Source organism: Silene latifolia, chromosome Y, assembly GCF_048544455.1.
Source record: "Silene latifolia isolate original U9 population chromosome Y, ASM4854445v1, whole genome shotgun sequence".
In the NCBI taxonomy this organism is placed as follows: Eukaryota; Viridiplantae; Streptophyta; class Magnoliopsida; order Caryophyllales; family Caryophyllaceae; genus Silene; species Silene latifolia.
Genome location: NC_133538.1, coordinates 115,092,528 through 115,106,272, shown reverse-complemented (window position 1 = coordinate 115,106,272; position 13,745 = coordinate 115,092,528). Strand labels below are relative to the sequence as shown.

The following is a 13,745-nucleotide window of genomic DNA, read 5'->3' as shown; positions in this document are numbered from 1 at the left end:
ATTCTGGACATCTTAAACATAAACGTATGTATTTGTACCTTTATTGAATAATCATTTTGTGTAACATTTTTAAAGGTGTAATCCCAAATGTAGTGTTGGCATTAGGTAGGTATGCTGTCTTTTTGTACATGTTATATAGCTTAAATCCTTTATTATAAAGCTTCAACTATATAATTATGTCGAAAACATAATTACATAGTTGAAGAATAAAGAAATGAACCAACTTGAAGAGAGAATTACATAGATGAGATAAGATAGATCTAGTATACTTAATTATAAAAAGATTAAAACTTGAAATAATTTGATAACTAATTCTATTCTAAACTTGAACCCTAGAACAAATTATAAGGGAAAAACAAATAAGAGAATTGGGTTTTATTTTCTAATTAAACTACTCTAAAGCTACTCTCCTGTTTCTTTCCTACTACAAATGCTACGTCTAATTTCTAAGTGAAGGACCCTTCTGGGCCTTGGGTACTTTCCTTTCGTTGTTTTTATTTTAGTCAAACTCAATGAAATAACGCCCCTTTAGACATAAAACGCACGTATAAGAACTGCTGCGAGGTCATTAAATGAGGGGCAACATTGTCTTGCTAGTCTTTTTTCATTTCTTTTCTTCAAAATCATCCATCAATTGAGAGGCAGGGCTACAATTCGGTTGTTGGAGATTGCTGTTGGTTGGTTTCGGTGCCGCGATACCAGTTTGAAACACCTAAATATTTCAACAAAGGGTGAGCTTGTGTAAACCGGAGCCCCTCTGGGTAAAGTCGTGTTCATTGGCAGAAAAGAACTATTGTGCCCCAATGTTTCTGATCAATGATATTCCGAACAAATGGAAAGAAACCTAGCGAATCAGCCTATGTCAGTCGCAACTCACAATACACAATATGCTTCTACACTCCTGAAGTGAACGCGCCATTGAACATAAATACGCCATATGCTTAGTTTCGGAGCTATGGCCTTAGTATCAACAAAGTCAACTAACCCCTTAAAACAGAACTTGTACCTGCCAAGCTTAGGTCAGGCTTAGGTCAGACTACATATAAATACAAACTAAAGTGCTCAATTAGGGCTCATCAAGAAGTACACATTCTTATCGATGTGTCTATGGATAGAATGGTATTTAGCTAGTGGTTATCTTTTGAAAAGTAGAAGCAATGACAGGCCGATTAACTTTATTGTTAAGAGTGATTTGCGGCAAAAAACTAACCTTCTTAGCGACAAGGATGTCACAACTTCAATCTGTATAGAAGCCATCATCAGCACCTAGGAGTATAAGAGTGTACCAAATAAGAATAGACACAGCTCAAGAAAGGAAAAAAAAAAAAAACAAATCAAATAAAGAAAAAAAAACAAGTACAGTATATTTGAATTAGAATTTTCGCAATTTACAGGCAATTCCACAAAATATTGCCTTGCACTACCAACTGAAATCCTTAACATGCAACTGGCAACAGCATACTAACCACCAAATAAAATGACAATCCATCTGATACTCATAAGCGGCAGGCGACTTGCTATATCATACCGCCATATGAAAGCTTTGATGTAAAAAGTGGTATGTAAAGCTTCAATTACATATTGGCTTACCACCTCTGTTGAAGTTCCAATCAATCCCAGCATAACTTTTCAAAAGTTCACTCGACTTCAAAGCACTTTTTGTGACAACGAACTACATAGGAAAGACATTTAACTATATGTAATTGAAGCTTTAGCACTACACGAGTTCATAAACGAAACCTTCAACATTTGAAAATCTTAATGCAGCACATAAATTCTGGCCCAGGACCATGACCATGACCATTGGCACCCCATGCCCCGTGAACACACATACGTATGATACTAACGCAGGAAAAGAAGAAAGAGGGCAATGGAAATAACAAACCCAGTCAACACATACCAAATACTCCAGCACAAACATGCCAACGGCAAAACCCGCTACCAACACAAATTATCAATAATGTGAATTTACACCACATTCATGAAGTTTTCCAAGATGGCTGTGGCTGTTACAATTACTGAGGTGAATGTAGGAATACTGTCAGAAAAAGGCTATGACAACAACCCAATGTCTGGATCAGTACAAGGGGCTAACAAAGTAGTAAATTTGGACCCCTTGATTATGCTGCCAGAGGCACAACTCTATCGGAAACAGCTTAACCGGCAGAAACACTATCACCACCATCAAAATAACCTACCACCATCTCAAAACTCCAACTTCTGCCACTAACTTTAACATGAAAACAATGAACAACACTCCTATCACCACTCAAACCAAGATGAACCAATTCAATCACCTATCTTTCAAGCACCTTTAGAAGATCACAAATTATAGAATACAACCGTCTTACAATATGAGACGGTCTTTTTAGTAATAATGGAGTGTTTTCATACAATCGTCTTACAGGTATTACACGATAATTACTCTTATTAGTAGATTGTACACTAAAGTTTAAATCTCTTTTAGAAATTTACAATCCTTCACCAAAAGATATAATCTTTCCTGAATAATACAGTAGCCTGTCACCCACTTCACTAAATTTGACTCAACTAAAACCATGATAGATTCATGAAGTAGAGAATTTTAATTTTAAAGAGGTAGTTAATGATAAATTAAAGATATCCACACTAAAACCTTCTAAATCATCCAACATTAGAATAAAGTCCAATCAAAAGTTACATAACATCCAAACTCAATGGAAGTTGATAATAAATCAAAGATATTCACACTAAATCTTAGACCAGTAAAAATAAATGCGTCTTAAAAAAAACAATGAAGATGATAAAATAAAAGCCAGAAAATTAAATATTAGTCGAATTACCATTACATACCAAAACCTGCAAGTTCTTCATACTAAAGAAAAAATGCCAAGTCCTTATTTGAAGAACTGTAAAATTAAAATGAGATGAATAAACCCTTGCCTATTGAATAAAATCATTCCAAATGATCTGTACAAAAAAAAACAAAAAAAAAGCAAATTAAGATAAGAATGAAAAATTAATGAGTGAACCAAAATGGAAGGAGTGATTTATGGGCAAAAGGGGAGTACAAACTGAGTGGTGGAAAATGAGACTCATAGGCACTTGTTCTTTCAATGCCCCTTTGCAAAGGAGGATTATGGCTTGGATTTGTGTGGGGGATAATCAGTTGGATATTGATTTGAGGAAATGTTTTGACAAATTAACTACTGGTCTTAAATTGAAATCCTGGAGACAGAGTCGTGTATTAGTTGCATCACAAGAAATAAAGGTTATGCAATCCGGGAGGAGGGTAATTCAAGGATTTTTAGGGAGAAGTCAGCCGCACCTGTTCAAATCGTCACATGGGGATTGATGACTTTAGCACTTTGAACCCCATGCTCACAAAGGGTTGTTGCAATGTTTGGATAATTCATTTTCTCTGCTGTGTTAAGGGCAGTTTCACCGGCCCTGTTCACTGCGGTTGTGTCTGTTCCTTTTCCTGCTAATAATCTCATTACAATCTGTGCGCAACATATCAGAATCAGATTCCATAGGACTAACAATCTCAAAATAAAACCTACAAACACATATCCCAAGCCGACAAGAAGGTTTCCATAATAATCTGTTTAAATAACAATCATCAACTTCCAACATCAGCAGCAATAGCACTATCATTGCCATCTGACATTAAGATTAAAATAAACAAATAGAATTAGAAGTTTGGGGAGACTAACCCGCAATACCTGACAATACACAACACGAATAAAGTGGAATGCAAAGATTTAAAGTTAGAAAAAAAAAATTAAAAATAATCGGGAGCGATAATCAAGGTATGAGTATTCAAGAAGATAAAGCTGAAGTAGGTTTGAAAGAATGGAAGATGAAGGTGCGACTAAAACTGAAGGCATGAAGTAGGTTAGAAACATGGGTAAAGTAAGAATGGAAGGATAGGATTGACAAAGAGAGATCAAGGGTGAAAATTTGGGAGCTACTATTTATGGCTATAGTGTAATGACATGTAAACTTGTTAAAGTGTAGACATCCAAAAAAGATGCACGCCCCAATAAGAACACAATACAGTTCACAGTGAGGAGAGGAGATCCATGGTGAATAGTCAGGTACTCACTATACAATAATGACGCGCAAAAAAGACTAACAAAACCTATTAAAGTAAAACCCTATAAACTCACCATCAACTACCGATCAAACACCGACCACGCATATCAAGTTACAGTCAGAACTAGTCAGAACTATTCACCTGTAATACTACGGTTTTCTATGCCTTTGAATACTCTATCGAGTGGGGCTTACTTTGTGGAGTAAGTGAGTTTGGTTTACGAAACACTGTTCTGCTGAGGTGTACTCGATCGAGTAAGTGTGGCACTCGATCGAGTAAGGGTCACTCGATCGAGTAAGTGACTTACTCGATCAAGTAAGTGACTTACTCGATCGAGTAAGTCGGTTCTGCGGGTTATTTTAGCCGGGTTTTGTTAGTAACGAATGATTGATATTTAAAGCTTTCCGTCAGTTCCTTTGTCACTTTTATCTTTTCTAAAATCTTACGTTACTTCCGTCTTTGCGTTGCTCTCAAATCTAAAAGGCTAGGGTCGTCGGATCGTTGTGTTCTTTACGCCGTTGAGTTCATCGTGTCGAGGGTAAGATCCTTGTATAGTTTTTATACCTTTTCGTTGATTTTGTTTAAAACCCTAATTGGGTAATTTGGGGGTTTTGGGAGTATGATGTTGTATTAGATAGTGATTGTATGATTTTGTGATTATAGGAGGTGGTTTCATAGAGGAGCAATATTGAATAGCTGCTTTGTGATGGTCATGGTGATTTGCTTATTCCAGGTAGGGTTTCTCTACTCGGGTATTGATTACATAGTTGATTGGTGATGGTTGTTATGTTGTTGATCTTTATCATGTTGGTATTGTAATTGATGTTGTTGTATAATTGGTTGTATTTTGTTTCTCTGTGGTTCACGAGGCGTGTCCTCGGCTGAGTGGAGTCACTTGCGTGAGTGGTTTCACGCCCTTGATTCGCCCTCTGTGGAACCCGCCACATGAGGAGATGTGCACATTAAGGAACATGGGTTATCGCTCGGAATAGAAGAGCGGAGATATGGTGGGTACGGCTGCAGTCCCTCACTGGCGGCGTGGAGTACCTGTTGCGATGGATATTCTGGCAGGACTTAGTGTGTAGTCAGGTGTGTGGAGATATAATGGAGTTGGGAGTTGTGTGTGTTGTTTGTATATTGACACCAGTTATTGAGCAGGTAAGAGATGTCTTGCGCGAGGGATAGCTGGGATGGAGTCATCACATGTCATTAGAGTCTTCCGTTGTGCAATGAACTTAGTTTGCCTTTCAGTTGATTGGTTTTTGGAACATTTGTATTTACTTTACAGTTTTGGTTTTGGATTGTAATCACTTCAACTCATTTACTTAATTAAGTATGTTTCTTTATGGTTTATTTTATATACATTGCCTCGGGTAACCGAGATGGTAGCATTTCCATGCATTAGGTGGTCTTGGTAAGACACCTTGGTGTATGGGGGTGTTACATCATAGATGATGGAACTATAAACTATTATCATCAGAAGATGCCCATTGCAACACCTACAAATTTTCAGACACAATCCATAACCATCACAAACTTTATAGTCACTCAATCCATGATCCAGCAACCTCACATATAATGTTAACTAAACAAATGCCTCATTAAACCTTTAACGCTAAAGACTCTTACCATAGGAAGTATAGTACAGGTTAGAGGAATCGATTGGATAATCTAAAGACCTACCCTAATGATCCTAACAACGGACTGGTCCTATAGCTCTAATAACACTCGTCGATGTTTGATAGCCACATTTAATAACACCCGTTAACGTCTGGCACCTAGCGACATTGATAACAAGGTAAGCCGTCAACGGGAGAAGTCCGTAAACACCACAACAAAAACCCTACGCTAAAATAGCAGCCACAAGTGACCTGCATCGATCAACTATTGCGTCTCTTAGGTAAGCCAGGTCCAATAAAACGCCTAAACTGACGAAAAATAAGAGGCGTGGACCTGGGAAACTACGCCGGTTCCCAAAAACCAAATTGCAGACCAAATAATCCTCCACAATCGATGACAGACCAACACCCTATTAGAAACTACATATATGATACCCTAATTGACATTGCAGGCACGAAGCTATTCACCCCAGGTTACACACAAACAGAAAAACAATAGGCAAAAAGGAACCCCAAACAAACACTAATGACTCAATTCATTGGGAAGAAAAAAAAAACAAAATTAGGCAAAAGACCCACCCCAAGCAAACTTAAAAATCGCATAAGACTGCAAAATTAGTATACCAACTCAGTAAAAAGAAATACACGAACTTTATGAAAAGACGACAATGTAAGAGATTGTGTAACCAATAGTACAACTTACATATAATAAAGCTTCCATAATCTTTCACCACTTTCAGCCGCCACTAACCACCGCCGGTCCCACCGTTGTCTCATTGGACATCCAATACCTAATAATAACAGATAAAGAAAGAATAATAAGCTTCATTATAAAACAATAACAATAACCACGAAATTAAATCTCAGGTAAGTTAGGCGATAAAATCTGGTCTGTTGCGTGATACCATTGAGGAGATTCTATCAAACCGAAACAACAACAAAAGATGGAATGCAGAATCGCTCATAAGGAGTCAATACCTTTGATCTGATTAACAAAACTAAGGAAACCTCAAATGTTGAACAAAATCTAGACGAAGCCTAACATGGGAATCACAACCTGTGAAAGCAGAAACTCCAGAATCAAAGAAGTAACAATGCACTAAAACCCGAACTACAATAACAATGTTTAAAACCCGCAAAATGGTAAGGAAGAAAGCCCTATACCTGAATCGACCGTAACAAAACATGCGAGGATGAACATAAAAAACCCCAGAAAATTGAATTGATGTAAAGATTGATGAAGATGGGAGTTAAGAATTCAGCATTCTCAGTCCAAATAAGTTAGAACCTCCAAAATACAAGCTATCGACAATTGATTTTTGAACACAAGCATAACACGAGTTTCTCCATCCACACACCATCACATAAACTATCTGATCTAGGTAATATCCAAGCGTTCGGCACTTCAGTCTTAATACTTTAGACATTGCCATCAAATACTTGCGACTTAAACTCCAATGCATATTTAGCCCAAATTTCCCGCACCTCGTCAATTTGCTCAATCGAGTACGTCTTTGGAGCTTTAATCATGAACTACATACAAAGTAACCAAAAACCACAATTACAATTATTTACATACCAACACGTGTAATTTATATACAATGAAGCAAATATTGAAACAAAATAAACAAATGAAAAGACCAGGATTTTTCTTTGAATGCTTACTGAAGTTATGGGAAAGAAACAAAATTATCCTTTTTCCCTCTATCCAAATTTAAATCCTTCAAAAATAGAAAAGAAAGAAGCAAAATCATGCAACTTTCTCCCTCCCTTCCCCCTCTCTCTTGCTACAGCATTCATCCAATCAAACATTTAAATGCAAGAATATGGCTATGAAGTCATGTTAGAGTGATGGACCTTTAGAGTTCGAAAGCTGTCAGCCCCATTGCCAATAAATCAATGACCTAATACAGCTAAGTCAAAATTCCAACATCCTTTTACTTAACCTACCTCGTCAAAATTGCTGCCTCTGATTGTACTACCTTCGCGATCAGTCAGCGGCCATAAAGCAGTCACGAGTACTCACACTTAACTATTATAGTTACAGGTCACTGAAAAGTTTACTACTAATAATAAACAAAATAGATTCGGAACACTTTAATTCATCATATCATTGGACCTTTCTACAGCCCATAATGGTTAACCTGACCTATTAACCATTCTTGTCGAGGGTAGGCCCTCAGACAAGGTAAACAGCAGACCAAACAGTAGAATAAGTCAACTTCTACTATGTTTTTGACAAGTAACCAAGTCAATTAAAAACTCGTTCAAGAAAATGACCAAACTTTTTAAAGAAAATGATGATCCTGTACCTGTTTTTAATAGAACTGGTCATGGCCATAAAAGCATGTTCTACATTAGTAGCATCCTTAGCACTGGTCTCCATAAAAGGTATGCATATCTCATCAGCAAAAGCCTGAATAAACCACAAAGTTTAGAACAATCAGTTTTCCTCCCTATACGTATTGTGTAAATTGAGCATGCAAAAGTTCAGTCAAGTACCTTAGCAGTTTCAAATCGCACAGCTCTATTGTTTCCAATCAGTTTTCATCCCTATACGTTGTCACTAGCATAACGATCAATTTCATTGAGCCACTGTTTCACATTGTTGAAACTCTCCATATCTGTCACATCATAATAGCTGATTGTGATTGTCCTGAAATGCTCTTGTCCAGCAGTGTCCCACTGAAGCGGAGTTACAGAAAGTACATTAGTTTAGAGTGAGATCAATACGCCATGTTAATAAGCACTCATTATGGAAGGTATTACAGTATATAGATGGAAGAGAATATTACAATTTGAAGTTTGATAGTCTTTCCTTCTTGCTCCACAGTGCAAATTTTCTACAACAATTAATATAAGAATACGAGAATCAAGCTGGCAGGCAACAGAAAAAGTTCTCTTAGTGTTCAAACACTTGCTCCAATGGTGCTAATGTAACTCTCCAAATACGAGTCATCCTGCCCTATTTCCACTCCTTTTGTTCTACTCTTCTTCATAGCTTCTTAGCCTGAGAAAAAGAAAAGCAAGAATGAAATTTGAGAAACTGAAATCACAACATCAATAACTCATCAGCAGAAAACAGTTCTAACATAACACACGCTCGTCTTAAGCCTACAATGTGAACAACAATTGAAAAAGATTTCTTGTAAATGTCACTTGTTGATCCTCCTTATCTCTTCCCCCCTTCCTCCCCTCCTCCCCTGCAATATTATACTTGTAGATTATTGATTAAAATACCAAATATAATGGTCATAGACCCAAGATTGGATAAATCGATTTCCATATCCATGCTCTCAACATCCAAAGCCTAGTTTATTATAGTGATGCAATTCAGTATGATACAAAAAGATTAGTTAGAGTATAAGAATATAAAGATAGCTATTATATCAGCTAAATAAACAATAAAAAGATAGCTACACAATGTATAACAAACATACTTCTTGCTAGAATGAAACCAGCCCACTCTATAACAAATTTAACCTCAAAATCCAATTACCCAAGAACCCCCAAATGTTGCAAAACCTAACTTGCTCAACCCTCAATTCTACATCAAAGAATCAAATACCGGATATTATAACAACAAAATAAGTGTAATTTAAGTATATAAGACTATTTTAAACCTTAAAACAACATTAATTAATAATAAAAATTGCATTAAAATAATCTCACAAGTCTTTTAACCTGTTTGTAGAAGATGGCACACAATTAAGTTAAAGGATAATCCAACAAAGTTTTGCCCAAGTAACAAAAATACCCCAATATTACAAACCCTAACTTACTTAATCACAATTTTAACATCAAGTAATCAATTACCCCAACATTTTAACAACATAAGAAGTGTAATTCAAGTATGTAAGACTAATTTGAATCTCAAACAACAAATAATTAACACCAAAAATTAAATTCAACTAACCCTTGTAAAAGAGCATAAAAAGTGGAAGAAAGGTGACGGCGGCGGCATAGAGCTCTAACGGCGGCAGAGGGTTGCGTAGGAAGAAAGGAAGAGGCGAAAAAAGAAAGGCTGCAGTGGCGATGGGAAGGGTGTTTTGTTTTCTTTTCACCAAATATGAAAGGGAGAGTAAGAGATAAAGACATGATTTACTGGGTGTATGGTGAACAAGACGGGAAAGCAAACGGAGTAAGGAGTAGTGGGAATAGGAGAATTTTGATTTATTTCTATTAAAAATTAAGAGGACGGTTCTAGTAAATAACCGTCTTGTATGATAATAAGAGGACGGCTCTATTTATTAACCGTCTTTTGTTTATGTGATCACTTGTGCCGCCAAAATTATTTGGCTGATAGAAGACGGTTTTGTCCCCAACTGTACTCTAAGAGGCGTCCTCTTAGCCTAAAATTGTTTTAGTGGCGGCGGAGTGAGAAGAGGGTTTTTGAAATGGAAGACAACTCCAATGGTCAGCTAAAAACGACTCACAAAAGCAATTAATACTAGCAATAAACAAACTAAGGGCACAGCCTGGCATAAAAAAAAACATTTGAAACGCTATTGAAATCAGCGACCGAGAGGCAATAGCCAATACTTCAAATACCTGACCACACCCAAAATCTTTCAAGAATGTTTTGGGTAACGTATACTTCTCCCTGAGTCCGTTGGTCACTTTTGGGGGATCCCTTTGGATTAGCCTTGCAAAGAAATCTAAAACCTAGGAAAGATGGACACATTACACACATTTTGTCGAACAAGATTTACCAGTCAGCTAGAAGTCTAAGTAGTTTAAATTTAAGAAGCATTAAGATTTTGAAATGATAGATTACCTCTGGCCTAGAAAACACGTGAGCAACTTATGCTGATATGTCTCCATAGAGAAAATATCTGAGAAATCAATCCAAAATAAACCATTTCCCAATTCAACAATCCTATCTTTTTACATTCCGGGGTGTGAGACCATCAAGTGCGAATTTAGGGCAAAATTGGAAAATTGGATGTTGAGAGGATCACGTGAACAAATACCTTTAGATAAAGCCTATGGCACATCTCAAAAGCCATTGGGGGCCTTGGAGCTTATTAGAACCAACCCTTACAACAAGAAAGACAGAATACATCAACGCGGATGACAGTAAAACCCGGAATAGATAAATTCAGCAAATGATCTGCACAATTCAAAGATGATCTTTTTTAAAAGGTAATATTTAAGATCAACTGGTGTTGTGAGATAAACCTAATAATGATCATAGAGCATTAAATCCAAGTTACTGGAACCATAGTTACCTAATTCTTCTCGTCTTCCATAAACCTGTCCACCAGGTGAAAGCTAATGAATTCGGCAGGACCTCGGCAGGTTGCAATTATCATAGAGCTACAAAATCCAAATTCTAAGGCATAAATAAAGTGGACCAACAATCTAGCGGGACAAAAAGATAAGATAAAAACAAATAAATACAGATACAGGCCTCTAGCAATCAGGAAAAGCAAATACCTCAAAACAATTAATTAATGGAACGGAAAACACGTCCCTTTTATAATATAATAGAATAAAAGGGCTTAAAGCAACTCCGGCGATGTAGGCACATGCATATGGCTGTGAAGGTGGGAGATCTTTGTTAATGTTAATGACAACAAAAACAAACATAAATAGAAATAATGAGACAAAATCAGCCCATAATCAGCACACATAAAACCTGAAAAGCAGCAATAAAGGGTCCTCTAAATCGCTCACCTTGTGAAATCAGAATGTATGTTCAGTCGTATGGTCATAATTATGCCTTAGTGGGTAAAGCAACTGAAGTACAAACAGGAAAAGGAGAAACGGACCCTGTTTAGCGATATCTGGTTCTACCTCGGTTGTTGTTGGACCAGAAGCAAAATATAAGCTGATGTTAGAACGCGATGATCATATTTAATTTCCTTGTCTGATCTATTTGGGCTAAACTCAGGTTCAACTATACTCAGGAGCTGATCTTCTTCCCATTTAAGGAGACTAAAAGAAAAAGATATTAACAGATACATCAGGATCAAATTCAGTATTAAGATTATTTAGTAGTACAAAAGAGTCAGTTAAATATTACGGATGAATTGTTTACCACATATCCACAACATTGTAGCGCAAGTCTGACCATAAATACTTAAGTAAACAAAAACTCAGAAAAGAAGTTGCTAAAAAGAGCACTTACACTACAAACCTGCTTGACAATCGCTTGAATTTAGCTCCCTTTGATTCTGTCTACAAAATGAAAAGTATCAAAGCCCACTAAAATGTCTAATAGCTGTACAAATTCGAAAGCTGACCAGGAAGGACAGGAACAGTAAGCGTAGTAAAACACAAAAATATTGATGATAAAATCAAAATATGATGAGACTGTCTCACAAAGTAACGAACAAAGAATAAGGTAAGGGCATATCTGAGAAGGCGTTGGTTTGTCGAATTGGAGCTGTAAGGGAACAAACCATTCAGGTCGAATCATCGGTTTCAGTTGCCACAAAAAGCTGAAAAATTTTGTAAACAAACACAGGTTAATAAGTGTAATGCCAACAGAGAACCCAAACAAATCCCTAATATCGGGAAGAAAAAATCGTATGGAGAAATGTGCAAGCTCACTAAAGGAAACCCATCACCGAAAATACAAAACTCAGGACAGTAACCCGCAAATATTCAGATCAGTAGCAAGAAAAAGAGGGACAAACGATAATGGAGACACAATAAAATGAGTAGCAACGATACCGAGATGTTCTCTATTTTTAAAGGGTACGGAAAATCTGCTAACACAACTGAATTTAAAAGTTAACCAATAGCCGATTAAATCCATACACAACTACCGTACCCAAACCCCAAATCATCTAGTACTGTAAAATAATGGACAAACATAAATAATGGGAATAGTAAACAATGTCGAAATAATAGGTCGGGTTATATAAATCCCCAATAAACATAGATAAATAAAAGACATGAATAGCAAGGCAGAGATCAATATAAAGAAAAGACATTAACATCGAAAAAAAAAAGAAATAGGGAAGAAGGGGAAGAAACACCTGAATTTAAAAAATTATGAAGTTGAAATAAGCTGGATGATGATGATGATGACCACAACCATGACCTTGAATACCTCAAATTATCGACTCCATAACTACCACGGGGGCAAAAATGTGTGACCCCACACTCTCATGAACACGAGGAATCTTTTTGGAAACCAGAAACAAGATGATCAGAGGTCGTGCGTTCACTTCATCAAAAATGGTTGCCTGCGAATTTCAGAATCAAACAATAGGGTAAAGATAACGTAAATTCAATTGCAATCGAAGGTGAAATCAAAACAAACAAACCTAGAAAAGGAATAATAAAGAACGGATCTGCAAGCGGAATTTAAATCAAAACCCTAATTTAAAGAAAGAAGAAGACCTTTTTTTACAGAAAAATGGACAATGAGATGAAGATTCGAGAACCATAAATGGAGAATGTCACCCAATCCTAAAACCGGAATCAAAACCAAAAACCTTGAGGAGGAATAATAAATAACGGGAATGCAACTGTAATTGCAATTGATGAAATTAAAACCCTTATTTCAAGTAAGAGGAAACCTTTTTTTTCAGAAGAGGAACAATGAGAAGAAGATTAGAACACCAGAAACGGAGAAGCCAACAAAACCCAGATCTTATAATTTGCAAGCGAATTGTAAAAGGTGAGTCAAGAGAAGAGGTCTATAGAGTTGCAGATTAGAAGAGACAATGAAATCAGCAGTCAGAAAATGAAGGTGGCTGTGAGTGAGCAGCAAAGGAAGCAGTTTAGGTTAGAATGGAAGGAGAGGATTGCAAGAGGAAGATCAGTGGCTCACATTCACTCAACACTATTCATAGCTATAGTAAATCACTTACAAACTTTTATAAGGGTAAGTGTAAGGATTGGTGGCAAATTATATCATACTCTCAGGAGTATGGAGCATGATACTCCCATTCAGTTATTTGTATTAAAAAAAATCAAAACAAAAAAAAAAGAAAAAAACAACTACCCACTAAATTGTAAGTTATTCTTCTTCTTCTTTTCCAATATTCTCAAATTCTCCAAATACAGTGTTTCCAATTATTACTACCAAA

The 13,745-nt window shown here is 36.5% G+C and overlaps 1 long non-coding RNA gene across 28 annotated transcripts; it reads right to left on the bottom strand.

Moving 5' to 3' along the window:
* Nucleotides 1-243: 243 nt before the first annotated feature.
* Nucleotides 244-13,506, bottom strand: LOC141633519 (uncharacterized). Of its 28 annotated transcripts, none has more exons than XR_012538312.1 (21): nucleotides 13,233-13,506; nucleotides 13,054-13,122; nucleotides 12,687-12,896; nucleotides 11,831-12,143; nucleotides 11,377-11,637; nucleotides 11,137-11,238; nucleotides 10,929-11,016; nucleotides 10,671-10,810; nucleotides 10,475-10,532; nucleotides 10,249-10,362; nucleotides 8,493-8,707; nucleotides 8,200-8,382; nucleotides 8,010-8,113; nucleotides 6,862-7,230; nucleotides 6,676-6,754; nucleotides 6,401-6,488; nucleotides 3,308-3,482; nucleotides 3,055-3,207; nucleotides 2,833-2,949; nucleotides 1,211-1,266; nucleotides 244-1,006 (listed from the first exon to the last, which is right to left on the bottom strand). It is a non-coding gene; the product is annotated as an uncharacterized LOC141633519 (long non-coding RNA). The 28 variants fall into 28 exon arrangements; XR_012538314.1 differs by having other exon boundaries at nucleotides 2,823-2,949; nucleotides 11,472-11,637; XR_012538319.1 differs by having other exon boundaries at nucleotides 244-712; nucleotides 2,823-2,949; nucleotides 11,472-11,637.
* Between the last annotated feature and the right edge of the window lie 239 nt (nucleotides 13,507-13,745).